This window comes from Geotrypetes seraphini, chromosome 13 (genome assembly GCF_902459505.1).
Source record: "Geotrypetes seraphini chromosome 13, aGeoSer1.1, whole genome shotgun sequence".
Lineage (NCBI taxonomy): Eukaryota > Metazoa > Chordata > Amphibia > Gymnophiona > Dermophiidae > Geotrypetes > Geotrypetes seraphini.
The window spans coordinates 29,068,846-29,096,336 of NC_047096.1; the positions used below are offsets into that span (position 1 = coordinate 29,068,846).

The following is a 27,491-nucleotide window of genomic DNA, read 5'->3' on the forward strand; positions in this document are numbered from 1 at the left end:
AGATGCGCTGGGAACTGGAGTGTAAAATGCAACTTCTCTGTGAACTGTTTGCAAATATCCACAAAACCTCACTGCAAGGATGCCACATGCGCAGAATAATCTTGAAAAAGAAGCACTCGGTGATTCTGGAAGGTGAGTTCATAAGAACATAAGAATAGCCTTACTGGGTCAGACCAATGGTCCATCAAGCCTAGTAGCCCGTTCTCATGGTGGCCAATCCAGGTCACTAGTACCTGGCCAAAACCCAAGGAGTAGCAATATTCCATGCTACCGATCCAAGGCAAGCAGTGGCTTCCCCCATGTCTTTCTCAATAGCAGACTATGGACTTTTCCTGCAGGAACTTGTCCAAACCTTTCTTAAAACCAGCTATGCTATCCGCTCTTACCCCAACCTCTGGCAACGCGTTCCAGAGCTTAACTATTCTCTGAGTGAAAAATAATTTCCTTCTATTGGTTTTAAAAGTATTTCTCTGTAACTTCATTGAGCGTCCCCTAGTCTTTGTAATTTTTGACGGAGTGAAAAATCAATCCACTTGTACTTGTTCTACTTCACTCAGGATTTTATAGACTTCAATCATATCTCCCCTCAGCCGTATCTTTTCCAAGCTGAAGAGCTCTAACTGTTTTAGTCTTTCCTCATATGAGAGGAGTTCCATTCCCTTTATCATCCTTGTTCGCTCTTCTTTGAACCTTTTCTAGTACCACTATATCTTTCTTGAGATAAGATATAGTGGTGCGACCAAGTTCCTTGCGTTGATGAAAATTTTGCAATAATAAATCTTTGTGAGCAAAGTTCAAGATTCAGGATATTACTATCCGGGTCTTATAGAGCCATCTTGCTTTCTTCCCACTCTGTGAGCCCATTCCATCCACAGAGGGCCTGCACATGGTGCAACCAGCAGCTCTCCATTAGCCATTTTCCCAGAGTAGGCACAAGATCACTATCGTTCAACAACTCTGGTAGCCCCACAAGTTGGATATTGTTCTGCCTGGAGCGATTCTCCAAATCATCTAACTTCTCATCAAAACCGTCCAGTTTGCGGCAAAGTTGAGTCAGCTCATCTTGTACCGCTGTTATAGAATCCTCAGCCAAACTCACTCTCTGCTTAATTTCAGAGATTCGAGTATTAAATTCTGTGACTAAGGTGAATAACCTGGTAAGATTTTAATTAACCTTATCTAGTCATGAGCTAAAAGCTGCCACCACCGCTTCCATGAGCTTTTGCAAAAGGTTATCACTCACTGTGTCAGGTTCCTCGGTACCCGCCGCCATTTTTCCATTGCTGACTGTAACAATCTTAGCTCTGTCTCGCTCTTTTTCCCCAGCCTTTACCAACATTTCAGAAGCATTTTTTTGCACAAACTTGTCCATAAGAGTAGAAGTTAAAAATGGGTAACAAAGTATACAGAAAATTGTTGCCGTATTTAGTGCCGAAAGGTTAGTAAGGGTGTGAAAAACTGTGGAGCTCAGGAGAAACATGACCTCCTATCTCACTGCATAGCCACGCCCCCACTGCCATGATTTTTTTAACACAGTATTAATTTGCATGATCATTATTTTGAACATGCCATGGCAATTTTTCTGCACTAGTTTCACAGTAGAAAGAATACTCTACTGTGAACCTTTGACCATCGGCCTTTTTGAGCACCCAATTTATGCCTGCTAAAACCTGGTGTAATGCTGGTGCCCAACTTAGGCATAGAAATGACATCATTCTATAACATCATGCCTAAATCCTGATCTCATCAGTGTCTTTTCAACTAAGATTATTGGGAAAAAATTGTGGTCTTAGCCCAACTCCAGGAATTTATTGATATTCATGGCATTTTGGATGCTCTTAAAGTTGGCTTTCCTGCTGCTCATTGTGTGGAAATGTGTTTGTGTCTCAGTTTTGATGTCATTTGCTAGGGCTTTGAATTGGGTGCTTCATGCTTTAGCCTATAACCTGGATGCCCTGGGTAGGCCCACTCTTGCTAATGGAAGCTAAGTAGGGTCAGGCCTGGCTAGTGCCTTGGTGGGGAACCACCTGTGAACACCAGGTGCTGTAGGCTGAAGGGCCCTATGTTGGGCAGCAGCAACATAGTGGAGCCATACCCTGCATGGGAGAAGACAATGGCAAACCACTCCTTACTTGAAACATCACAGGGAGGATTCCTCATTGTGCATGCAGCCATGGGTCATTGGTTAACTCAAAGGCATACACACAAATGCTTCATGTTAAAGACTTACTAGACATCTCAGCAGCAGTGACACAGTCCATAGCAATATTATAATTCAACGATTGGTGGAGTCAAGAATTTCTGGTCATGTAGGAGGTTGAGTCCAATTTACCATCATTATTTGCTTAGATCTCAATATAGTTCAGAGCACATATTTCTGATATAACTAGAAGTCAATATGCTTAATTTGCTTTACATAACACCTCTTCTAGCTAGGTTGAATTTATACGATTTTTCAGAAATTAAGCATACCCTAATATTTCTTCATCATCTCTATCCCTTCCCCTATTTGTAGCATCTTACATGTTTCTTTCAAACATTGTGCATAAAAGCATAGATTCTGTAAAGTGTGCCTAACTTTAGGCATGCTTTAGGAGTCCGATTTAAGTGGATAATGAGTGATTTAAGTGGGAAGATAGATATGTTGGTAATAAACCACATTTAAGTGGGAAGATAGGTATGTTGGTAACAAACCATCTTTAGCTGCACTCACAGAGCAAGGTGGTGTACAGTCTACTGATACAAATAGGAAAATTATTTGATTGCATCAAATCAGAAATAACCTGGTGTGCTATATGAAACAAGATGCAGTTGAATCTGAGCTAGCTTAAACGTGCCAGACTAGCTTTATAAAACAGGTATTTTATGTTTCTAACAGGTGGAGTCGCTTGTAAAGTGGGTGAACTCTGTAACTGGACAAACAATTCAGAACTGGTTGTTCTTTCAGGAACACTTTAATCATATGATTCAGAACATCTGATGGTTCAGCATGTCTCATTTAGTCTAAGTTACCCTTGGGTGTGAGCCACAGAGGCATCGGCGGCAGCCACAGAGCAAGTGCATGAGAGCAAAAGAGGTACAGGTGAGTTAATAATTAAAATAAAGTGTTAAGGAGGATAGCAGAGAATAAACAATATATAGGGTTTATTATCTATACAGTCATTTAGAGGTCCTTTTATCAAGCCGCGCTAGCAGGGTTAGCATGTCGGACATTTCATCACGCGCTAAACCCCGTGGCTGGCTAAAAAACTAATGCCTGATCAATGCAGGTGTTAGCGGCTAGCGCAGCAGGCGGTTTAACACGCGTTAAACCCTTACCACAGCTTGATAAAAGGACCCCTTAATCTAGTTTAATTTGATGTGCTGCCTATTGTGTATACATCAAAGCAGTGTGTAATAAAATAAGGCAAGAATCAAAAGGTTGAAATTACATATAAAATAGTAATGACTTCTTCTGGGGGAGTTCCTTTTTTCATCTATTTTTTCTTTTCTTACTTGTTGTATATCTGCAAAATCACTTTTCTGTACAAAAGTTTATTCATTTTTTTTTAAATCTTTATTAAATTTTCAATGCTAATACAAAGTGCATAAAATTACACATATATTAATAATCAGAATCAGCACTTACTGTAACCCCCTCCTTCTCAGACTGAGGTAAAAGGTATCCCAAATCCGCTTCATGGACACCATCTTGTGGTGTTCCACAGGGCTCTCCCTTATCCCCTATTCTCTTCAACATATATATGACCTCCCTGAAGCTCCTTAAACTATCCCCCCTTGAAACAATTTACACATATGCAGACGATATCCTCATCCTCCTCGAAACAGATCCAAACCTTACAAACCTCCAAGAGAACATCACATCATGCATAATGAGACTTCACGCCTGGTACAGATGAAATTAAATGAATCAAAAACAAAATTACTCTGGCTCGGCCCAAAATTAGCTCACCTGCCCGCCCTCTTCACCCTACCCACAGGCCCTGCTCTACACCTTGAGTTCTCAAGCAAGGTACTTGGCATCACTATCGACTCCTCCCTTTCCCTCAACGATCACCTGAATTCCCTGGCAAAATCTTGTTTTTTCAGCCTCCACATGCTGAGGAAAGTTAGATCCTATTTTCACCAAAAGCATTTCACCGTCCTTGTACAATCCATCATCCTATCCAAACTCGATTATTGTAACGCCATCTACTTAGGCCTAACGAAAAAAAGTCTTTGCAGACTCCAGCTTATCCAGAACACTGCGGCTAAGCTGATTTTTGCTAAACGCAAATATGACCACATCTCCCCTCTACTTACCAATCTTCACTGGCTCCTAGTACTTTCCAGAATTCATTTCAAATGCTCCTGCCTGGCTTTCAAGATCATTCACGGCATCCTTCCGCCCCTAATCCCTCTATCCTTCCTCGCCCCGACACCAACTACCACCAGATCTGCCCACAGACATAAACTATCCTTCCCCTCTCTACACGGCATCCTCCAGGCAGGTAAACTGGGTAGATCCCTCCTCTCCAAAATCACCGGCCTCTGGAATGACCTCACTGTCCCGCTGCAGAACCTGGACTCCCTCCAACTATTCCGAAAACAACTGAAAACCTGGCTTTTCTCTAGCATATAATAATCTCTTCTCCTGATTACATCCCCTCTTTTTATGTTTTGTAAACTCTTTCTCTTCTCTCTTCCCATATTTTTTAAACTCTGTAAACCGTGTCGAGCTCCACTTCAGTGGAGAAGATGCGGTATATAAACCTAAGGCTTAGATTAGTTTAGTTTAGTTTATCCCTCTTGAAATAAGATTTGTTTTGTAGTCGTGCACACAAAGGGTTAAATTGATACCTTTCCTCAGGAGAAGGGGTGAATTACATAAACAAAATAATAATATGTTATAACCTTGAAATAAAAATAGTTATTAAATGTATAATAAAATAAATATAAAGAAGCACTAAGGATTCAGAATTTAAATTAGAAATAATATTTAATAAACAAATGCTGTAAATCAAATCTAAGCAAAGAGATTCTACTTCTCCTCTGTAAAGTTCTTTCCTCAGATTTGGGTATTTGAGGCTTTATTTTCTTGCTGTGTAGGAGTACCATGTAGGCGCGCTGTTGCTAGCAGAATCTCTTGCTAGCAGACTCTTTTGCTGGAAACAACCTACTATTCTGACTTAAACAAACCAATAAGGGAAAACCCTATCCTAATCTAATAACCCCCAAATTGCCTAAATATACTTTCTAAGCTAGGAAAAAAATAGATAATTGATATTCCCTATACTTTTCCCTCCCCAGAATTTCTTATTTCTAAAATCACTGAAATTTCCTTTATCTCAAATCACTCAGATTCTCAATAAACTTTACAACAGATATTCTCAGGAAAAGGTTCCCAAAACAATTTACCAATTTTCTTTTATCAATATTCTCTTATAACATTCCACAGGAATCTGTCACAAGATCTCTCATAAAAATCTCCTCGAAAAATCAGCACCACAGAAGTCACTCAAAAATCCTCTCAAACATTTCCCAGAAGAGTCTCACAGAAGAGCAGACTGAAACTTTCCTCAAAAAATCAGCACAATAAATTTCTCACTTGTAGAATCTCTCAAACACTTCAGACGATTCTCACAGAATATCTGAAACTTTATTCAGAACTCAGCACCATATATTTCTTAGTCAGGGAATCTCTCACACATTTCCCAGAAGATTCTCGCAGAACATCACAAAAACTCTGTACAGACTCTCAAACATTACCAGCATCAATACCAAACTTCAGACCTTATCCAGAATTTCACAATCCTTCACAAATTCAAATAAAAATCACCATAATTACCTTCTCACCAGGCACAGAAACCAAAACACCACCACACAGATCCAAGTCACCCTCCCAACCGTCAAATCTGATAGTTAGAATGTTCAAGCAGCTGATGCTGATCTCTGCATGAGGACAGCAAACCTGTGCAGGAAATTATTAACAGAAAACCTCAAAACTGCACCCAATACAAACCATACAAACTAAACCCCTCAAAGTAAGAAAAAAACGCAATTCTTGAATTCCAGACCCTCTCTGCTTCTTTAAACCCTGTTTTTTCACTCAGTATCTTTTAAACTTTTAACCCTGGTTACATTACAATCAATAACAATACAAAATTAATTCTCCCCACTCCCATCCACCCCCACCCTTCCCATGATTAGATATTTACTTAATACTTATATATAATAAAAGTAGTAATGACATAAACTGGTAGAAGCTGTAGTTTGTAAAAACTACTTCACCCTATGGAAATTACAAACTATTAGATTTTACTTTGAATTTGCTGCTTTTAGATTATTGGTTTAATCGCTTTTATTAAGTCTCCTTGATTATTGTAATATTATTTATTTAACAATTACTAAGAAAGAGTTAGCGAGATTTGTACTGATACAGAACACAGCGGTCAGAATGATCTATGGTCTAAAGAAATATGATCCCGTTACGTCTTTTTACTGTGAGTTGCACTGGGTGCCTGTGGAGGCTCGTGTATTGTTTAAGTTGGGCTGCTTCTGTTACAAAGTTCTCTATGCCATAGCCCCTCTATACTTGGTTAATAGATTTTCCTTGGCATAATACAGACATAGTAGAAGAACTGTAATCTATTTGCATACCCAAGCATTACCGGCTGCAAATACAAAACCTTTCCGGATAGAACTTTTATGTACCAAGCAAACAAACAACAAAACTGGTTACACAACTACATTAATGGAGTAAGACTGATCTATGACGCCTTTAGAAAAGCCATAAAAACTTCCTTATTCGACAGAAATATCACCTAAAAAGTATCTCCACTCCTGATATAAGTAAAAAGTATGTCCACTTCCTGCATATAAGTCTGAATCTTCTAACATTTGCTAACAATCTGTATATTATATTTTGCTGCCTTTTAAGATTCTGTATGCTGTATATATTATATTTCGCTGTCTTTTTAAGAATCTATATGCTGTAACTCTCTGACTTCTGCATATTGTAACTCGCTGACTGTCCAGCTCTCTTCAATGTAAACCGTCTAGAAGTCTCACGACTATGGCGGTATAGAAGAATAAAGTTACAGTGGTGCCTCGCATAACGAACGCCTCGCACAGCGAACGCTGCGCACAACGAACTTTATGTCTTGCTCCCTACAACGAACTTCGTTTCACACAACGAAGTCACCCGAGCTGCATCCTTCCGCGCAGGCACTGCGCTTAACTGCCCTCTCTCCGCCTGGCTCCCTCTTGCCCCCCCGACTCCCCGACACGATCGGGGCAAAAAGGAGCCCAAGCCCTCTTGCCCCGCCGATTCCCCAACTCCCCGACAATATCGGGCCAGGAGGGAGTCCAAGTCCTCCTGGCCACGGCGACCCCCTAACCCCACCCTGCACTACATTACGGGCAGGAGGGATCCCAGGCCCTCCTGCCCTCGATGCAAACCCCCCCTCCCCCCAACGACCGCCCCCCCAAGAACCTCCGACCGCCCCCCCAGCCGACCCGCGACCCCCCTGGCCGACCCCCACGACACCCCCAACCCCCTTCCCCGTACCTTTCTGTAGTTGGCCGGACAGACGGGAGCCAAACCCGCCTGTCCGGCAGGCAGCCAACGACGGAATGAGGCCGGATTGGCCCATCCGTCCCAAAGCTCTGCCTACTGGTGGGGCCTAAGGCGCCTGGGCCAATCAGAATAGGCCCGGGAGCCTTAGGTCCCTCCTGGGGGCAGGGCCTGAGGCACATGGTCGGGTTGGGCCCATGTGCCTCAGGCCCTGCCCCCAGGAGGGACCTAAGGCTCCCGGGCCTATTCTGATTGGCCCAGGCGCCTTAGGCCCCACCAGTAGGCGGAGCTTTGGGACGGATGGGCCAATCCGGCCTCATTCCGTCGTTGGCTGCCTGCCGGACAGGCGGGTTTGGCTCCCGTCTGTCCGGCCAACTACAGAAAGGTACGGGGAAGGGGGTTGGGGGTGTCGTGGGGGTCGGCCAGGGGGGTCGCGGGTCGGCTGGGGGGGCGGTCGGAGGTTCTTGGGGGGGGGGCGGTCGTTGGGGGGAGGGGGGTTTGCGTCGAGGGCAGGAGGGCCTGGGATCCCTCCTGCCCGTAATGTAGTGCAGGGTGGGGTTAGGGGGTCGCCGTGGCCAGGAGGACTTGGGCTCCCTCCTGGCCCGATATTGTCGGGGAGTTGGGGAATCGGCGGGGCAAGAGGGCTTGGGCTCCCTTTTGCCCCGATCGTGTCGGGGAGTCGGGGGGGCAAGAGGGCTTGAGCTCCCTTTTGCCCCGATCGTGTCGGGGAGTCGGGGGGGCAAGAGGGCTTGAGCTCCCTCTTGCCCCGATCGTGTCGGGGCTGCCAGGGACCACACGGAGTCACCCACCGTACCACCCGATTCGGGTAAGCGCAGGTATCGGTGGGTGGCTTATTTGCGGGGGGGGTGCCTTATTTTACATTTTTTTCTAAAAAGGGGGGGCTGTCTTATTTGATGGCCCTGCCTTATCATCGGGGAAACACGGTAGAAAAAAAAAAAAAATGAACAGTTAAGTCCCAGTTTTTGCCGCTGAGACTCTGCCCTCTCTCACTGTAAAATTAGACTCTACTTAGTCTGTCTTTAAATTTAAAAAATGTGTGTTGTTTTAAAAAACAATTATGTTTTTAGATGTATCTAAATAAAAATAGTAACCAAAAATTTATCTTTTTTTATGTCACCTTAGCATATTTTATGCTACAGAACGAATTATTTTTTTTAACATGTATTCTTATGGGAAAACGCGTTTCACACAACGAACGTTTCACATAACAAACTTGCTCCTGGAACGGATTAAGTTCGTTGTGTGAGGCACCACTGTATTATTATTATTATCCTTTCTTTCTCTCTCCTTCAATCCAGGGTTATATAAGTATAAAATTTCTCAATCACACTTTGGCCACCCAAGCGGCCCTTCACGATAAAGAATTTTGAGCTTTGTTGCTAGCAGCTCACTCTTATAAAGACTTTAGATTAGTGGTTCCCAACCCTGTCCTGGAGGACCACCAGGCCAATCGGGTTTTCAGGCTAACCCTAATGAATATACATGAGAGAGATTTGCATATAATGGAAGTGACAGGCATGCAAATCTGTTCTATGCATATTCATTAGAGTTATCTTGAAAACCCGATTGGCCTGGTGGTCCTCCAGGACAGGGTTGAGAACCACTGCTTTAGATCACAATTGAAAAACTATTTATTTTCTAAATGCCTGACCAACAAACTCCCTTCATCCCATGAATTATGATTTTCTTTAGTAATTTTTCCAGCACTATTTCACATTTTTAAAGCTGTTCTTTCAACAACTAGTATGCCAGTGCGATGATTAAGAGCCTGAGATTCAGATGTGAAAACAACTGGGATTGTCCCGAAGTCTGGTCCGACGACAAAACCTTCTGAGCACTGTTCTACATTGTTGATTCAAGCATTTGAAAACATTATCAGTCCTTTTTTCTTTGATATCTCACTATCTGACCCTTATGTTTTGCAAAGTGTTGCAAATTTTTAGTTCTTTTTAAAAAAAAAAAAATTATTGAAATTTTAGGTCATAACAGTGAAATAAATCCAAATATAACAAAAACTAAGTCCAGAAATGGAAGCAGGACATGTTACAGACAAGCTACATTAAAATCTGTGTAAATAACAGTGTTTTAAACATGTTACAACTAGTCAAAACATGTCAAACTTGTAGCACAAAACCAGCTTAAAATGTTAGCATATAAATATATAGGTAGGTATAGTAGATATAGTAGGTATAGTAAATTTTAGTTCGTTTAATAGATGAATTGATTCCAGGGCATACACCTTAATCCATCCTTAGAACCACCCTTAATCCATCCTTAGAACCACCTCAATTAAATATAAAACATAGGCACAGATTAAAAACAAGTATTAAACAACTGCCGGGATGCCCAGCCTCCATCCCGGCACTGAGAAAAAGAGTACAGTAACCTTAGTTCTGGGCATTTCACATCAAGAGTACTGTTACATTTCAGTGAAAGTACAAAAACCAGAGAATACAACAATAGAGTTATTGTACAAATTATTCAAACAGGAAAGTTTTCATTGACTTTCTGAATACGTGGTGGGGCATAATCGAAAGGGATGTCTTAAGTCCATTTATGTCCATCTCGCAAGTCGTCCAAAGTTAAAATGAGTCCAAGACACATTTTCGAAAGAGACGTCCAACTTTTTTTTACTTTTGAAAAACATCTAAACTAAACTAAACTAAACCTTAAGTTTATATACAGAATCATCTCCACGGATGTTGTTGAGCTCGGCACGGTTTACAAGAACTTAAATATAGGAAGAGAAGGGGAAAAAAAAAAGGTTTACATGAACTTATATATAGAAGAGAAGAGTAAGGGGGGATAGAATTACATTTTAGTGAAAAGCCAGGTTTTCAGTTGCTTGCGGAATAATTAGAGGGAGCCTAAGTTCCGCAGCGGGGTAGTAAGGTCGTTCCAAAGACCTGTGATTCTGAAAAACATCTAATTATACGTCCTGCTGATCTGATCGTCTAAACCGCTAAATCGTCCATCTTTCTACCACATTTCCGTCCAACTTTCCGTCCAAGTCCAAAACGCCTAGAACAAGTCCTGTTGGACATGGGAGGGGTCTGCAAAGTGATGGACTGAACACCCAGACATGGCACCTAAATAGTGGGATACCTTACAGGGTACCTAAATAGTGGGGTACCTTACAGGGTACCTTTCACAAAAAGGGTGCCATGGCTTCTCCTCACTACAGCTCCCTTAGAGGTGACGGTGAGCCCCCCAAACCACCTCCAGAATCCCCTAGACCCACTTATCTACCACCCCAATTGCCCTTATGGCTGTAGGAGCCACTTATATGCCAGTCTAAAAGGGTTTTGGGGGTGTATAGGGCAGTGCACATGTTTAAGTATCAATGCATGGGCACAGGTCCTCTTCTCTATGGATCCCTAACCCACCCCCAATATGACTTAAGCTGCCTCTGGGCTGGACGACTAGGCTTTCCTATGCCAGGCAGTCAGGTGATGATGGTCTGGAGGCTGAAATTTAAAGTTGTGAATATATTTTTTATTTGGGGGGGGTTGGTGATCACTTGGGTAGTGTGTGGGGGTCTGTGTTATGTGTTTGAAGTTCTTATCTGGTGAGTTTAGGTGGGTTTTACATGGTCTAAGTCACAACGTCCAAGTTCCGTCTAGGCTCTGTTGTTAAACTTTCGGTTATACATGCTGTACGACTAAGTCTAAGCCGGCCCACGTCCCACCCAACTCCCGCCCTCGACATGCCTCCCGAAATGCCCCGTTTAGCTTTGGATGTTGAGCGGCACTATGAAGGCCTAAGTTGTTTAGAAATATGTCCAAAACCCGGTTTTATTATCGGCACTTGGACGTTTTTGAGAAATGTTCATCCAAGTGCAGACTTAGGCCGGTTTTTGGACGATTTTCTCTTTTGATTATGAGCCCCATAATAAGATTGTGAATGTGCAATCAAGGAGCTCATCCAATAATTCGTTTTTCCAGCTTGAAAAGCAAGTGTCCTTTCCAAAAAAAACCTCTTAAAATGGCAAGCTTTTGGGGTAGGATACGTGAACATGTCGGAATTTCTTGTATTCTTATTTGACATGTATAATTTCAATTGGGAAGATAGGTACGTTGGTAATAAACCAAAGCTACACTATACCTTCCCCCCTCTCACCCAGAAACCTCCCTCCCCCTTCCCAAACCCCACCAACACTCTTCCCCAACCCTTCTTAGCCCTCATACTTCAAAAAAACCTTCATGAGGATCAGTCAACAACCAAAGTGACGCTCACAAAATCTCCCTAGAAAATATAAAATCATACAAAGAATCAGCAAGCACTTCAAAAATACACTTTGCTCACTATTGTACAGCAAGAAATACGTAGCTTGGCATCCATTCCACAATCATTCACAATTCCGCACAGTCCAATCATAGCAATCCCAAAAGTCCCAAAGAAAAGTTCATTTACAGTCAATTATTTTCACCAGCGCTGTCCACAACAAACAAAGATCGAGGAAATGGTGTTCCCAGCCACATATGCCATCTAGGCCGCAAAACACAGCTGAAAGCTGCTCAAATAAGTATAGTCATAGTTAAAATCCCTTTACTTGGTCTGGAAACCATTGTGAAAGTGGGGTTCAGGCACCAGCACTGGTTTCAAATACAAACGGCTGTCCATTCTATAGAACTCTTAGATGTGCTGGGAACTGGAGTGTAAAATGCAACTTCTCTGTGAACTGTTTGCAAATATCCACAAAACCTCACTGCAAGGATGCCACATGCGCAGAATAATCTTGAAAAAGAAGCACTCGGTGATTCTGGAAGGTGAGTTCATAAGAACATAAGAATAGCCTTACTGGGTCAGACCAATGGTCCATCAAGCCTAGTAGCCCGTTCTCATGGTGGCCAATCTAGTACCTGGCCAAAACCCAAGGAGTAGCAATATTCCATGCTACCGATCCAAGGCAAGCAGTGGCTTCCCCCATGTCTTTCTCAATAGCAGACTATGGACTTTCCTGCAGGAACTTGTCAAAACCTTTCTTAAAACCAGCTATGCTATCCACTCTTACCACAACCTCTGGCAACGCGTTCCAGAGCTTAACTATTCTCTGAGTGAAAAATAATTTCCTTCTATTGGTTATAAAAGTATTTCTCTAGTCTTTGTAATTTTTGACGGAGTGAAAAATCAATCCACTTGTACTTGTTCTACTTCACTCAGGATTTTATAGACTTCAATCATATCTCCCCTCAGCCGTATCTTTTCCAAGCTGAAGAGCTCTAACTATTTTAGTCTTTCCTCATATGAGAGGAGTTCCATTCCCTTTATCATCTTGGTCGCTCTTCTTTGAACCTTTTCTAGTGCCACTATATCTTTCTTGAGATAAGATATAGTGGTGCGGGAAGCTTGAAGATGGCCGCTGAATGTCTAAACTGAGCGTCACGCGTTGGTGAGCTCTTTACTTACTTTTGGATTCCCGGGCGAACTTATCACAGGATGCCCAAGCGGAGGGGTCGGAGCACGGCTGGGGCCTCGCAGAGCTCTGTCGGACCCGGCTTGGGTAACATTGAGGAGCTGTTCCGTCGCATGCAGGGCTCCCTACAGTTGGAGGCGCTCCCGCTAGAGACACCCCGAACGGGCAGAACGGAGGCGATCTCTCTGGGACTTGAGACCACGCTAAGCCCCGACATAAGGGCTCCGCCCCCACACCCTCAGGTTACCAGCTCCCCGCAGGCGGGGGAACTCTCCAAAGAGGGAGTGTGTTCTGCCCTGGAGGCCGTTGCAAACCATGGAGGGAGCAGGGATCCAGACTCTCTACATTTTCAAGAGAGTCTGTATGAAGAAACAGAGGAGTCGACAGCAGAGGGGAGCGGACAGATCCAGGAGAGTGCTCAAAAGGCAGTTTCACCAGAGGGAGAAAAATCTGCAGCTTACTCTTTTCATCTTCAGAGACCCCATGAGGTAACACTTGAAACACTTGAAACTATCTGGTACCTGGTTGCCAATATTCCTAAATTGTTAAAACCTCAATTAAATCAAATAGAAGAAAAAATAAAACATCATGATAAAAGACATACAAGAAGTAAAACAGGAAACAGAGCTTAGAAAAGAGTTTGTCAGCATCAACCATGAGTCATTTAAATCCAAACAAATTTATGAAACATTAATTAAGGATAATACCAATCTTAGAAGAAAGTTAGAGTCCTTGGAAAACTTTTCCCATGGAAATAATCTAAGATTGGTAAATTTTCCTAAGGTCTTAATGATTATACCTCGGGAGATGCTGAAAAGATACATGATGGAAATTTTGGGTTTGTCTGAAAATATGATACCACCATTTACACAAGTTTACTATCTTCCTATTAATCAACGGAAACAACAGCAAGAGGGTGAACAGGAAAATTTGGATGTGTCCACTATATTGGAATCCTCGAATACTGAAAAGGCAGTCCCAGCAACCCTATTATTAACAGTGGCATTGGCCCCGGACAAAAACTGGTTACTGAGACTTTTCTTTAAAAATAAATTGAAAATATTTTTAGGAATGCAGATACATATGTATCCTGATCTTGCCAGAGAAACCCAGAGGCGTCGTAAAGAATTTCTATTATTAAAGCCAGGGGTGTTGGCCCTAGGGGCAACTTTTTATTTACGTCATATTATTCTTCTCAGAAATTTGTCTTCTTTGATCCTTCCCAGCTGGTGACCTTCCTGTCGCTGTGTCTCGTTTGGACAAAGAAAAGGATGATAAGATCTAGCCCTAGATAGGAAGTTATTAAGGAGCTTTGAGCTCAGTTTAGATTAATCTTACCATTCTTTGTTTCTTTTCTTAACTTAAACTGTCCCTTGTACATCTAGATCCTCAAAGTGGACTTGAGTTAAAAATTTAAGTAACATAATGGAGTTTTCTTTTTTCCCTTTGAAAATATGGATATGTATTATTCATTTGTTTCTTTGTTTTTTGGACTTTAATTTGATGTACATGGTTATGTATCCTTAACTTAAATTTTTGCTTTCTGTACAAGTTTATACTTGATAATCAATTATAAAATGATAAATAAATAAATAAATTAAAAAAAAAAAAAAAGATATAGTGGTGCGACCAAGTTCCTTGCGTTGATGAAAATTTTGCAATAATAAATCTTTGTGAGCAAAGTTCAAGATTCAGGATATTACTATCCGGGGTCTTATAGAGCCATCTTGCTTTCTTCCCACTCTGTGAGCCCATTCCATCCACAGAGGGCCTGCACATGGTGCAACCAGCAGCTCTCCATTAGCCATTTTCCCAGAGCAGGCACAAGATCACTATCCTTCAACAACTCTGGCAGCCCCACAAGTTGGATATTCTGCCTGGATCGATTCTCCAAATCATCTAACTTCTCATCAAAACTGTCCAGTTTGCAGCAAAGTTGAGTCAGCTCATCTTGTATCGCTGTTATAGAATCCTCAGCCAAACTCACTCTCTGCTTAATTTCAGAGACTCGAGTATTAAATTCTGTGACTAAGGTGAATAACCTGGTAAGATTTTAATTAACCTTATCTAGTCATGAGCTAAAAGCTGCCACCTACGCTTCCATGAGCTTTTGCAAAAGGTTATCACTCACTGTGTCAGGTTCCTCGGCACCCGCCGCCATTTTTCCATTGCTGACTGTAACAATCTTAGCTCTATCCCGCTCTTTTTCCCCAGCCTTTACCAACATTTCAGAAGCATTTTTTTGCACAAACTTGTCCATAAGAGTAGAAGTCAAAAATGGGTAACAAGTATACAGAAAATTGTTGCCGTATTTAGTGCCGAAAGGTTAGTAAGGGTGTGAAAAACTGCGGAGCTCAGGAGAAACATGACCTCCTATCTCACTGCATAGCCACGCCCCCACTGCCATGATTTTTTTTAACAACCCCCTTTCCCTCTCCCCCTGTTCTGCAATGGCTACCTGCTCCGTGGCCCCTTTCTGTTCCTCCCCCACCTGATTTCTGTCTGCCCCAGCACACCCCTCCCCCCAAAGCAGCCCCCTTTCCCTCTCCCCCTATTCTGCAATGCCTATCTGCTCCATGCTGTCTGCACTCAGAACAACCCTCCCACCAAAACAGCCCCCTTTCCTGCCTGCTCCATGGCCCTTCTTTTTCCTTTTCCCCTCCCTCCATCCATGGTTCCTGCCACCGCTGCCACTCTTATTTAAAACGGCCTGCTGAGGTTCGCAGCCGCCTGTAGCGAACCTCACAGGCCGCTGTCCACCTCAGTACCATGTTCCCTCTGACGCAATCGCGTCAGAGGGAACGTGCTACCATGTGGAGAGCTACAGCTGGCCGCGAACCTCTGCAGGCCGCTTTGAACATGAGCGGTAGCGGTTGTTGTGGGAGGGGGGGTGGAGTCGGCGACGTGCAGGCTGCTGTGAACAGGAGCGGCAGCAGCGGCAGGACCATGAGCCAGGAGTGAGCTGTTCGGCTTCCCCTATCTAGGGAAACCGCAGTGCCGAAAATGGCATTGCAGGAGAGCAGGGAGTGGCGCGTTGTAAAATTTCTCAGCTGCGCGTGGGGCCATAGTAAGAGCGGGGCAAGCTGCACTTTTGGCGGCCACGGACCTACGGATCATGGAAGCATGCCGATAAAAGTGCGCATGCGCCGCCTACGGTTTTATTATATTGATAAATGAAGAATAAAGTTACCCAAATGTCACCATCAATATTTATTCCCCTCCCTTCAACCCACCACTCCCCATGGATGTGTAAAGGTGAATGAACAAAAGGAAAGATAAGATAAATATACATTATTATAATTTTACAAATTTAGTCAATGGGCTCCAAACTTTATTAAATACACCACTAAATCCCCTACACTCTGCATTAATTCTTTCATATCTCTAAGTGGTACACATGTTCACCCACCAAAAAGTATAACTTATTCTGTCATGGTTCTTCCAGTTACTCGTTATCAATTGAATGGCTATACCTGTCATGATCATAAATAGATGACTCTTATATTTATCTAGAGTGGGTTTCACATGTAATATCGTTCCACAAATTATAGCCTCATATGATAGTGGAACGTTTGAATCCAAAACTAAATTTATTTGTTCCCAAATTGACTTCCAAAATATAAATATAAACGGACAAAAATATAGCAGATGATCCAAAGTCCCTATATTAATTATTCTAATTTTAGAAAGCAGGTAAAGATTTTGTTTTGTCTAGTGTTTGGCACTTAACTATTATTGTGATGAGAAAGCTGACTTTCATAGGTATTCTGAAGAGTTTGAGACAGTATTGTTTCTTTACTCTTGCTGTTACAATAAGTCTAAGATGTTTTACGTATGTTTAATGTAGTATTGGGATTTTTTTTACCCTACTTAGAACTGTGGATATGTGGACTATGTATAATAACTTGCAAAATAGCAAAGCGTCTATCCCTTGGAGAGCTGAACTCTTGGCTCCCAGGTCTATCTTTACCCCACAAGGAGATTTTCTGTGTAGCATCAGCTGGAGTCCCACTTCACAAAAATTTACTTGACTATTCAAAGTGGCAGAAAGCACATGACTAGGGTTAGCAAACATCTGGATTTCCCCAGATATGTCCTCCTTTTGTCTGGGTTTTGAAAAGCTTTCTTTCGTGCAGGAGGGCATCCGCGCATGTGCAGATACGACGTGGTGACATCATTGTGTCTCATCCGTGCTGCCTGATGACAACAGGCAGCGGGGGGCAGGGCTGGAGTGGGATCGTGGGCATGACGGGGCCGAACCGTTGCGTGACAGGGCAGGGATGGGTGGAACTGGGCGGGCCTGGGGGGGTCTAGGGGGTCCGGATTTTACAGATGGAAAATCTGGTAACCCTACACATGACCAGCTCATTTATCCTTCTTTTATCTCTAGTTGAAGATTAAGGCCAGCTGTACCAGCATTTAGTAGCAGCATGCATATTTAGTACCAGCTGGAAAAAGTACAGAGACCAATTTGTTATTTTTTAGGTGGATTATGAAGAAGCCCCTTGAAAGCCCCTAGAAAGTTCAGTCAGGCACTAAAGGAGATGGAGAAAGCTCAACCGTTCCTGAGCAAAGAAGGCAAGAGGTGGAGTTGTGTGAGGAAGAGGCATTTTTTAATTATAGAGCATGGGGTGTTTAAAGGAAAACTCCCAAAGCCAATTATTTTTTTGTATTTATAGCTTTATTTGGTACAACCAGTTCTGTCTGAAATAAGTGCACATTGCGATCGCGTCAGAGGAAACGTGCTACCATGTGGAGAGCTACATGTGCAGAAGGGCATTGACTTAGTAGAGAAAGAGAGATAGTTCACCCTCTCCTAGGTGAAGAGAACTAGAGGGCACTCGCTAAAGTTAGAAGGGAAAAGATTCCATACAAACGTACAAACATAAGGAAGTTCTTCTTCACCCAGAGAGTGGTAGAAATCTGGAACGCTCTTCCTGAGGCTGTAAGAACATAAGAACATAAGAAGTTGCCTCCACTGGGTCAGACCAGAGGTCCATCCCGCCCAGCGGTCCACTCCCGCGGTGGCCCACCAGGTCCTTTGACCTGTGAAGTGATTTGACCATTTTTATATCCTACCTCTGCTTCTATCTGTACCCCTCAATCCCTTTATCCTTTAGGAACCTATCCAAACCTGCCTTGAACCCCTGTACTGTGGTCTGGCCTATCACAACCTCTGGAAGAGCGTTCCATGCATCTACCACCCTCTGGGTAAAAAAGAACCTCCTAGCATTTGTTCTAAACCTGTCCCCTTTTAATTTCTCCGAGTGACCCCTAGTGCTTGTGGTTCCCCACAGTTTGAAGAATCTGTCCTTATCCACTTTCTCTATGCCGTTCAGGATTTTGAAGGTTTCTATCATGTCCCCTCTAAGTCTCCTCTTCTCCAGGGAGAACAGCCCCAGCATTTTTAATCTGTCAGTGTATGAAAAATTTTCCATACCTCTTATCAGTTTTGTCGCTCTTCTCTGGACTCCCTCGAGTACTGCCATGTCTTTCTTGAGGTACGGCGACCAGAACTGGACACAGTACTCCCGGTGCGGGCACACCATTGCACGATACAGCGGCATGATGACTTCTTTCGTCCTGGTTGTGATACCTTTTTGATGATGCCCAGCATTCTGTTTGCTTTCTTTGAGGCTGTCGCACACTGCGCCGATGGTTTCAATGTTGTGTCCACCATCACCCCCAGGTCTCTTTCAAGGTTGCTCACCCCTAGCAATATTCACCCCATTTTGTAGCTGAACATCGGGTTCTTTTTCCCTACATGCATGACCTTGCATTTATCTATGTTGAAACTCATTTGCCACTTTTTTGCCCACTCCTCTAGTCTCGTCAGGTCCCTCTGCAGGTCTTCACAATCCTCCTTGGTTTTGACCCTGCTACAGAGTTTGGTGTCATCAGCAAATTTAATGACCTCACATTTCGTCCCCGTCTCCAGGCGTTGATAAATATATTGAACAGGAGTGGTCCCAACACCGATCCTTGAGGAACTCAGCTCGTGACCCATTGCCAGTCTGAGTAATGCCCTTTTACTCCAACCCTCTGTTTTCTGCCCGCCAGCCAGTGTGTGTACATCCCCTTGTACCCCGTGATTCCACAGCTTCTTAAGCAGCCTTTCGTGAGGTACCTTGTCGAAGGCTTTTTGGAAGTCAAGGTAAATTATGTCTATGGCTTCCCCCTTGACAATCTGGCTGTTTATTCCCTCAAAGAAGTACAGTAAGTTCGTGAGGCACGACCTACCCTTGCAGAAGCCGTGCTGGCTCGCCTTCAGTTGTCCATTTTTTTCTATGTGCTCGCAGATTATGTCCTTGACCAGTGTTTCCATCATCTTTCCCGGGACTGAGGTCAAGCTCACCGGCCTGTTGTTTCCTGGATCTTCCCTTGATCCCTTCTTAAAGATGGGCGTGACATTTGCTATTTTCCAGTCCTCTGGGATCTCCCCAGTTTTCAAGGATAGATTACATATTTGACAAAGTGTTTCCGCTATTTCATTTCTCAGTTCCTTTATTACCCTTGGGTGGATGCTGTCCGGGCCCGGTGATTTGTCGCTCTTCAGTCTATCTAGCGACAAATCACCGGGCCCGGATGGCATCCACCCAAGGGTAATAAAGGAACTGAGAAACAAAATAGCGGAAACACTGTTATAGGGGAAAGCACCCTTCAGGGATTCAAGACAAGGTTGGATAAGTTCCTACTGGAACAGAACATACGCAGGTAAGGCTAGACTCAAAGAGGGCACTGGTCTTTGACCTAAGGGCCGCCACGTGAGCGGACTGCTGGGCACGATGGACCACTGGTCTGACCCAGCAGTGGCAAATCTTATGTTCTTAATGCCAATTATCAGGACAAACCTCAGCAGAAAGCAGTCTGGATAATCAAAATGCCGGAGCCGGATGATTGGACATTATTTTTTGTTTTGTTTTTAATAACTGTTAAAAAAATACCGTCAGCACTGTGCCCCCCCCCCAACAAAAAAAGGCAGTGTTTCCCCTTGTGACAAGCCCTGTTGTAGGATGGCACACCAGGTTAGTGCCTCAATCCCAGGAAGAGTTGAATATCCCTTTGATAACAAGAAAGATCATGCTTGAGAATGGCAGGACAATGTGGAGCAGAGAAGCTTTGACATGGCTGGGACAAGCCCAAGGGAAGCACTGAAGGACCAATTCCGGATGTTAGGAAGGAAGCTGAAGACCAGAACACCGAGGGTAGCGTTCTCGGAGATCTTGCCAGTACCCAGGGCCGATGGGAAGAGGCAGACGGAGCTGCAGTCAACGCATGGGTGAGGCACTGGTGTGAGGAAGAATTCCACTTCATAGAAACATAGAAACATAGAAGATGACGGCAGAAAAGGGCTACAGCTCATCAAGTCTGCCCACTATGCTTACCCACCCCCTGTCTATGCCCTAATGACCCAATTTCCTTATCTTGACCCTCGTAGGGATCCCACATGGGTATCCCATTTATTCTTAAAGTCTGGCACGCTGTCTGCCTCGATCACCTGCACTGGAAGCTTGTTCCAATGATCAACCACTCTCTCTGTGAAGAAATACTTTCTGGTGTCGCCATGAAATTTTCCGCCCCTGAGTTTGAGCGGGTGCCCTCTTGTGGCCGAGGGTCCCTTGAGAAAGAAAATATCATCTTCCACTTCGACACGTCCCGTGAGGTACTTAAATGTTTCGATCATGTCTCCCCTCTCCCTACTTTCCTCAAGAGTGTAGAGCTGCAATTTGTTCAGTCTCTCTTCGTACGAGAGACCCTTGAGCCCCGAGATCATCCTGGTGGCCGTCCGTTGAACCGATTCAATTCTGCGCACATCTTTACTGTAATGTGGCCTCCAGAATTGCACACAGTACTCCAGATGAGGTCTCACCATGGCCCTGTACAACGGCATTATGACTTCAGGCTTTCGGCTGACGAAACTTCTATTGATACAACCCAATAGCTGCCTTGCCTTAGATGAAGCCTTCTCCACTTGATTGGCAGTTTTCATGTCTGCACTGATGATTACTCCTAAATCTCGTTCTGCTGAAGTCCTAGTTAAAGTTTCTCCGTTCAAGAGAATGGATGGATTTCCGCTTCTGAGGTGCATGACCTTACATTTCTTAGCATTGAAGCCTAGCTGCCAGGTTGAGGACCAACTTTCCAATGTAAGCAGGTCCTGCGCCATATAATTCTGTAAACTGCATTCACTTACTATATTACATAGTTTGGCGTCATCGGCGAATAGTGTTATTATACCTTGAAGCCCTTGAGTCAGATCCCCTATGAATATGTTGAAAAGGAGTGGACCCAGGACCGAGCCCTGCGGCACTCCACTGGTTACCTCCGATGTTTTAGAGAGGGTACCATTAACCACCACCCTCTGAAGTCTGCCACTCAGCCAATCATTGACCCACGCAGTTAGTGTCTCTCCTAACCCCATCGATTCCATCTTGCTTAGCAGCCTGCGGTGTGGGACACTGTCAAAAGCTTTACTGAAGTCCAGGTACACGACGTCCAAAAACTCTCCCAAGTCCAACTTTCTTGTTACCCAGTCAAAGAAGCTGATGAGATTGGATTGGCAGGACCTACCCTTGGTGAATCCATGCTGACTGGGATCCCGAAGATTCCCTTCATTCAAGATTGTGTCCAATTTGCTTTTAATTAGTGTTTCCATGAGTTTGCACACTATTGATGTGAGACTCATCGGTCTATAATTCGCAGCCTCTGCCCTGCAACCCTTTTTATGCAGAGGAACGACATTAGCTAATAATTTCCAGTCCAGGGGAACTTTCCCCTTACTTAGGGAGAGATTGAATAGCTCAGCCAACGGTTTCGCCAGGACATCGCTCAATTCTCTGAGCACTCTTGGGTGCAAATTGTCTGGTCCCATGGCTTTGTTCACCTTGAGTCTTGCCAGTTCACTGTAAACTTCACCTGGTGTGAACTCAAAATTCTGAAACGGGTCTTCTGTGCTTTGTGTTGCCTTCAACTGCGGTGCCTCACAGGTGAAGACTGAGCAGAAGTATTCATTCAGTAGTTCGGCTTTATCGGAATCTGCTTCCACGTAACTTCCGTCCGGTCTTCTAAGGCGTACTATCCCGCCTGTGTTCCTTTTTCTGTCACTAATATACCTGAAGAAGGATTTGTCCCCCTTTTTAATGTTTTTTTGCCAAAATTTCTTCCACTCGAAATTTTGCCTCCCTAACTGCTATTTTGACCGCTGTAGACCTGGTCCTATATTCTATTTTTGCCTCTCTTTTCTCCGTGCACTTGTAGGAGAAAAACGCTTTTTTCTTCTCCTTAATGAGGTGCGAGATCTCCGCGGTGAACCATTGGGGTTTATTGTTTCTTTGCTGTTTATTTACTGATTTTATGAAGTGGCTAGTTGCTTCATGTATGGTTGATTTCAGTGTTAACCACTTAGCTTCTATATCATCGGTCTCCGCTTGGTGTAGAAGCTAAGTGGTTAACACTGAAATGTTAACTTTGTGCGCAACTGGACGACGTTCTAGGGGAACAGCAAGCTATACAGGAAGGATGGACTCCACCTCAGCGGAGACGGAACGAGGCTACTTGCAAGCAACATCAAGTGAGAAATTGAGAAGTTTTTAATCTAGGAAGAAGGGGAAAGCCGACAGTCGACCAAGAGTCGATGGTTTGGGAAACGGAATAGCTAGAATGAGATTAGGACATAGGCAAACTAGGCAAGTGAATCGGGCCCAAAAGTTTAAGGGGGGGATTATCAACTGTGCTCTGGATTCAGGAAGCTAGGATTATAAACTGTTTGGAATTTCTGTGATTTTTTTCAGGATTCTTAAAAGATGTAACTTACCTGCTCAAAGACAGAAGGATGGCTAAGTGTGTGTGGATATTTTTCAGAGTTTAGCCCTCTACAGCTCTCCATGCTCCCCCCTCCCCCCCCCCTTCCACTGCAGAGTCTGTGGTAGCTCCAGCCAATGGGAAGGCTGCTCTAGTCACAGGAAGGAGAGGGAGCTTTGGGAGAAGCAGTGCATTGTGCAGGGCCTTTGGAGAGAGCCAGAGGAACTATAGCAGTGAGTGGGTTTGGGGGTTGTCGAAAAGCATTAGGACTGAAGAAAGGGACTGGGGGGGGGGGGAAATGTGGAGCAAATACCAGAATTTACATGATGGTGGGGCGGTTGGGAGTTCTGCCTGAAGGACAGCACTAGAAAAGAGAGCTAGAGAGTGCATACACTTGGGTATGCTTCTGTGTCTCTCGAGAGAGGGCAGTCTCATAAACAAAGCTTCTCTTTGAAAATCTGGACTGGAGTGAAGAGGTTCATTGGTACCTGTGCCCATACTTAGGGCTCCTTTTATGAAGGCGTGTTAGGGCATCAGGCCCAAAACAGTGTTCTTCAACCGCTGGTTCGCGGTGCGATTGATGCAGCGTTATCTTCAGGCCGGCTCCCTCTTCCTCACTGACTCAGTGCACAAAGCAACGGGCAGCGGCTCCTACGCACGTCCTGCACCTGAACTGGAAGCCTTCTCTCTGATGTCGTAACATCAGAGGGAAGGTTTCCAGATGGCCCTCAATTTAGCTCAGTGTTCTTCAACCGCCAGTCCACAGACCAATGCCGGTTCACCAAATAATTATTTTATTTCTGCCGGTCCTTAGGTGTAAAAAGGTTGAAGAACACCGCTCTAGAGCAGCCCACCCTTGGGATCTCTGATTTATAGCAGAGGCAATGGAGAGTGAAAATGACTTGACCTGCTTCCCTGATTCGCAGCCCACTGCTGCAGAGCTGCCAAGATAACCAGCTCCAGGAGGGAGACTTTTTGGTTGGCTCAGCTGCAAAGGACTTTTTTGGTTTTATTTTAATGGGCTCAGCTGTTGTGTGTGTTGTGTGCTCACAGAATACACACACACAGTAGCTAGCAGCAACTCCAAAGCTGCCGGAAAATTTTGGCACAGATTATTTGATGCTAGGGGGTGTTCCCATATGTGTGTTGAAAAAAGAGTTTGTTTAAATACTAATGAGCTCCTGCTATGAGGATCAATAGGGATAGCATATTTGCTGATGGAAAAAGCTGGACGCCTGGCCCTGCCCCATTCAGCCTCCAGCCCCGCCCCCAAAAAGCACATCTCTCTTTTTCCTGACTTCCAGGGGAGGGCATCCAGCACGCGCAGATGCATGTGACATCATCCGCACATGCTTGTTGAAGGCCTGCCATACGCGGCCGGAGCTTAGGGCTTTCCAAAACCCGGACCAACTGCCAGGTTTTGGAAAGTCTATCTGGGAACCTGAACAGTCCTCTAAAAAGAGGGCCTGTCCGGGTTTTCCCGGACATCTGGTAACCTTAATCAATAGCAGCCATGGAGAACCCTTTTGAGCATTGGCAGGAGGGTTTCCATGCTAGTAAAGACTGCTTTAATGAGTCTTACTGGCATAGAAACCTTTTATGCATTGGGGCCTGAGTTTCTCCAGCTTCACCTATTAAGCTTCTCCATGCAAAGCATGTGTTTGTATAGTCTCCATGCTCACTCACAGCTAAGCTCTGAACTTCCAGCTACTTCTGGAGAGGTGAAATAATGGTGGAGGAGCGAGATCCTGGTAAGGGGGCCCTAAATATATGCTTGCCTAGGGCCTAATATAGAGTTAATCCGGCCCTGCCCGTACCCATTCATACAGTAAAGTGATCTGCAATCATATACCCTCATTCAAACAGCATAGTCCCAAACACACTGTGAAAAAGTGCTACCAGCAGTAGTCTGATTGACTGAAAAACTTTAGGTTTGAGGCACCAACTCTGCAGCAAACAGAGAAAAAGAAAAACAGCTTCATATTCAGATGTGTCTTCCTTTGCAGCTCCCAGAGCTCATGCTGTTCCCTCCAGCCTTTAGAAACCTTATTCCAATCTCCTCTTGCTCCATGTTGGCATCTCTGGTGCAGCTCTCTTCCTCCAGTTCCACCAGGCCCAGGTATTGCGCCACCCCCTATGCTTCCTCCACCAGTTAGACTCTTATGGTTACTGACCACTGTAAATACGAGCCCAAATAAGAAGATAAGAATTGCCATACTGGAACAGACTGAAGGATTGTTGAGGATACGTTTAAACCCTCAGCTCAATGTGCGGCTACTGGTAAGAAAGCAAATAGAATGTTAGGAATTATCAGGAAAGGAATGGAAAACAGAGATGAAAATGTTATAATGCCCTTGTATCGCTCTATGGTACGGCCGCACCTCGAATACTATGTGCAGTTCTGGCCACTATATCTCAAAAAAGAGAAGGGCGACAAAAATGATAAAAGGGATGGAATGACTTCCCTATGAAAGGCTAAAACGACTAGGGCTCTTCAGCTTGGAGAAGAGGTGGCTAGGGGTGATATGCCAAGTCTCACAAGGTCCTCTTGCAATTTTTTACAATCTTCTTGCGATTTAATAACTTTGTGTCATCAGTAAATTTAATTATCTCACTAGTTATTCCCATTGATAAATATATTAAATATATTAAAAAGCAGAGGTCTGTATCCCTAGCAACTACCAAATAGCTAACTCACATGACAATGAAATACCTACAGACATGATCTGGAGTTCCTTTCTAGATCCAGAATGGAATACCTACACCAAACTCTACAACAAATACTCTAAATCTCACAGCATCCTAGGTACGTGCCCTCCGAAGATTATGAAAGCGGCACCACCAGAATTCAAAATATCACTATTACACTACCTAACCCACAACCTAAAAAATGGGACTTTCCTCACTAACAACGGCCACATAATAATAACCCCCATCCCAAAAAATAGAAAAGAATCCTCAGCGCTAATAACAAACTACAGACCAATAGCATCTATCCCATTCATTGTAAAAATCATGGAAGGACTAGTACACACCCAACTAGTGGACTACCTTAATCAATTTTCTCTCCTGCATGAAACTCAATCCGGCTTTAGAACCCTATTCAGTACGGAGACAGTAATCGCTGCCATCCTAGACTATCTGCGCCTATTATTTAGTAAGGGCCTCAACGCCCTGATCATGCAATTCGACATGAGCTTTGCATTCGACTTGGTAGACCATGAGAAAATGATGCAATGCTTAGACGCCATTGGTATCAGAGCTGAGGTACTAAACTGGTTTCGTGGCTTCCTCACATCCCGTTCATACCAGGTACGCTTTAACAACGAACACTCCAACACCTGGAGCAACTCATCCGGAGTGCCACAAGGGTCACCGCTTTCCCCACTGCTTTTCAATATCTACATGTCCTCATTAGGTGTGAAACTAACCCAACTAGGAATAAAACTATTCAGCTACGCAGATGACTTTACGATCATCATCCCATTCGCCAACTCCATCTCGGAAACCATTCCCAAGGCATCCAATGCCATAAATGAGATGGAACAATGGATGACAGATTTCAAGCTCAAGCTCAACCCAGAAAAAACAAAATTCTTCGTTGCCTCCCCTCACCCGCTTGACAATAAAACCCCACTATGCATCAATAAACTCAACTACCCTATTCAGCCCACCATGAAAATACTAGGTGTTATTCTAGACCAATGCCTAACAATGAAGGAACAAGTGGATTCCCTATTCAGAAAAGGTTTCCTTACTCTCTGGAAACTCAGAACCATTAAATCATACTTCGATATATCAACATTCAGAATCCTAGTGCAATCCCTCATACTGAGTCAGCTTGACTCTGCAACATCGCCTATCTAGCAATCTCACAAAAGAATATGAGACGTCTCCAAATAATGCAAAATGCTGCGGTCAGACTTATCTTCGGGCTGAAGAAATTCGACCACGTGACACCCTACTATCGGCAGCTGCACTGGCTACCAACGGAAGCCCGAGTAAGGTTTAAATTTGCCTGCCTCTGCTTCAAAGTACTATACGGCCTGACCCCCAAGTACATAATGGACCTTTTCGCATTTTCTAATAACAAACTCAAGAGAAACACACACCCAAAACTCATTTCCTTTCCAGTTAGAGGCTGCAAAATGAAAAAACACCACGAACACCTTCTCTCTCACCAAGCAGTCCTATGGGGCAAAGACCTAGACCAACTGCTTTCGCCCACTACATACGGGGAATTCAGGAAACGCCTAAAAACATACCTGTTCCAGAAATACCTAAACAATTGACCCGCTCTCCCTCCCCCCTCCCTATTCCACCTGAACTTACAGCACTGTTATAAATATAATCTGTTATCTTCATCTTATTGTAACTTTATGTTGCTATTTATCCCCAACAGGTCCTGTCGGACATTACCTACTAAAATGTACATATTACATTTTCACTCAGCAAATTGTATTTCTATACTATTGCCTCCTGAGGTCTCTGATCTCTGTATTTCCTCTGAATATCTACTTATTGTATTTCGCTGAATGTCCAGCACTCTTGATTGTAAACTGCCTAGAAATCGCAAGATTGTGGCGGTATAGAAGAATAAAGTTATTATTATTATTATATACTGTTTGTTAAATTCCATGTTCTCCATGCACTTACTGGTCCCAGCACAGACCCTTGGGGAACCCCACTATTTAACCA

At 43.9% G+C, this 27,491-nt stretch overlaps 1 protein-coding gene across 3 annotated transcripts in view; it reads left to right on the plus strand.

Moving 5' to 3' along the window:
- The first annotated feature begins 2,246 nt into the window (after window positions 1-2,246).
- Window positions 2,247-27,491, plus strand: part of LOC117347368 (NXPE family member 1-like) — a 74,327-nt gene continuing 49,082 nt past the window's right edge. Inside the window, exon 1 of one of the 3 annotated variants that reach the window (XM_033918194.1) lies at window positions 2,247-3,082. The gene's annotated coding sequence lies outside the window, so the exon portion shown is untranslated. Of the gene's footprint in view, window positions 3,083-24,802; window positions 24,913-27,491 lie in introns of those variants that run through there. The other 2 variants (XM_033918198.1, XM_033918197.1) reach the window with 2 other exon arrangements.